A 2,184-nucleotide genomic window follows, 5' to 3' on the forward strand; every position below is an offset into this window, starting at 1 on the left:
ACAATATCCCTCTACCACCACCTGGCCCCTAGGATCCGGGTTCATACAACATACTTTGTCAAGCCAGAGCCATAGTAGCATGTGGTTGTACGTGAAGCTAATGAGCAAGATTTGTCTACAATCTCTTTAAGCCTGGGTGACTTTCCGCAAGTGTGCACTAGCACCAGGGTCTTGCCCCCTGATACAGCCACCCTCTCCATAACTCCACCATTCACCCAGGTAATTTATTAAACTTAGTTGTTTTTCCTTAACCTCTATCAAAACCTTTTCCATGGCATAGCAGGTAACAACTAAATTTTATAGCGGCTAAGGGAGTCTAGGAGTGGTGTAGCTAAACTACTAGGATTTAATAGCAAACAAAAAGCATAAACTCTAGACATATCTACTATAAAAACACTACAGTGCTAGAGTTAAAAACTGGGACTTTTGGTGTGTGTCACTTGCCTTGGTGAGAGGACGAGTTGGTACAATCTTCACAATCGCACACGTTGCAGCTATCACAGTCACAATCTACAAACAATACCATTGCACCATAAACACAATGCCATACATGATATGCACAAACAGAAAATATGAATGCAACATGAGTTTTAAACAAGGTGCGCTCCACTTAGTAGTTCTCTGGTTTCAACTATATGCATGATGCCATGGCAAAATTTTAGTGTTGAATTAATAATTAAAAACATTTCATATCATTAGAAAAGATCTACAACACTAAACAATTACTACAAGAGAAATGTATAGGTAACATTTTTATTTTCTAATGCTACTGTACAGGGGGTTCAAATCTCTGCTAAAAGCAAAAGGAATTACTTAAAAATATTTTGTAGAACTATTTATATGGCCAAATTACTCTATTTTCGTTTCTGCAAAAACTGTGTAAAAATATGATGCAAAAGTGCAATATTATGATACTAACGTATTCTACACATTTTTATGAGTTCAGGGACATCTTGTTTGCTAAATTTCGATAAACGGAACTAAAGATATGATTTTTCAAAGATTGGAGTATCTCCTGTTCTAATATCCGAAATTTAGAATAGATGTGACAAGTGGCCGATTCTAATTGGTCAGTACCCCTTCATCTAAGTGATGTATTACCAGCCTTAGGATCTAGATCCTGTGGTTGCTAGGAAAACTGAACAAAGAAAAGGAAAACACGGGCAGCTCACATACGGGACGCACACAGCAATGTCGTCTGATGTCGCCGGCCTTGACGTTCCGGTGCTCCTTGGCGATGGTGGGGCAGACGGTGGAGCTCGGATTGACAAGGGAAACTCGTTTATGAAGTCGCGGACGTCGAGCTGCAGTAGTTCGCCGGAAATCGCTCGCCGGAGACTACCGTCGAAATATAGCGTCGTCGCTGTGGTGCATCAAAAATTGTGAAATAAAGTCTGAGAGATGCGCCATGAAAAGATAGGAAGTTTGGAAGAAACTAGAGATCAAAAGATGGACTGTGCTCACCGAATTCGACGAACTAGTGCGGCAGTGCTGCGGACATGCGAGGCAAAATTCGAGCAGCCTGGGGGCTCTCTAGACGTGCCGTTTGGGGGGAAATGAAGAGGAGAGAATGGAGCTTAAGTAGGAAGAAACGGTGCGTTAAATGGTGGCTTATATCGCCGGAAATCAATTTGGAGAGTAAACGCAAAGAAACTGAAAACGCAGCTTCGTGCGACTCGTCGGTTCGTATCCAGCTTTGAAGAAGACGATGACATGGCGCTGGGACCCACTTATATCAAGAAAAGAGAAAAAGAAAAACGCGACGCCGACCTGGTCGTTTGGGCGTGGCGTGCGTGTGCAGCCAGGCTGCCTGGCAAGCCCCGCTCGCTTCCTTTTTTTTTTTTTTTTACCGATTATCTTTTCTTTTTCTGTTTTAGTATTTGGGAAAATAATTTGAAAACCGAATTTGATCAAAGTAAGTCATACTAAGTCAGAAAAATACAAATAAAATATCAGCGGATTCCTTATTCGATGATGAATATTTTGGAACCACTTTTAAACATTTTGAAAAAATTGAATTTGGCACATAGGCCTATATGGCTTTATTTGCATTACTTCGGGTTTTAGGTTTCTTTAACAAAATTTCAAATTTCATTCAAGTTTTTCCTAGGGAAATGCAACGATGCCATGATGCTTATGAATGCAATGCATGTATTTTGATATTTAAAATTTTGGGATGTTACA

The 2,184-nt window shown here is 40.4% G+C and overlaps 1 long non-coding RNA gene across 2 annotated transcripts; it reads right to left on the reverse strand.

Moving 5' to 3' along the window:
• Positions 1-443: 443 nt before the first annotated feature.
• LOC124680284 lies at positions 444-1,573 on the reverse strand. 2 transcript variants are annotated; one of them, XR_006995470.1, is made up of 3 exons: positions 1,465-1,573; positions 1,177-1,363; positions 444-510 (listed from the first exon to the last, which is right to left on the reverse strand). It is a non-coding gene; the product is annotated as an uncharacterized LOC124680284 (long non-coding RNA). The 2 variants fall into 2 exon arrangements; XR_006995469.1 differs by having other exon boundaries at positions 445-510; positions 1,173-1,363.
• Between the last annotated feature and the right edge of the window lie 611 nt (positions 1,574-2,184).

Source organism: Lolium rigidum, unplaced genomic scaffold (genome assembly GCF_022539505.1).
Source record: "Lolium rigidum isolate FL_2022 unplaced genomic scaffold, APGP_CSIRO_Lrig_0.1 contig_11844_1, whole genome shotgun sequence".
Taxonomy (NCBI): Eukaryota; Viridiplantae; Streptophyta; class Magnoliopsida; order Poales; family Poaceae; genus Lolium; species Lolium rigidum.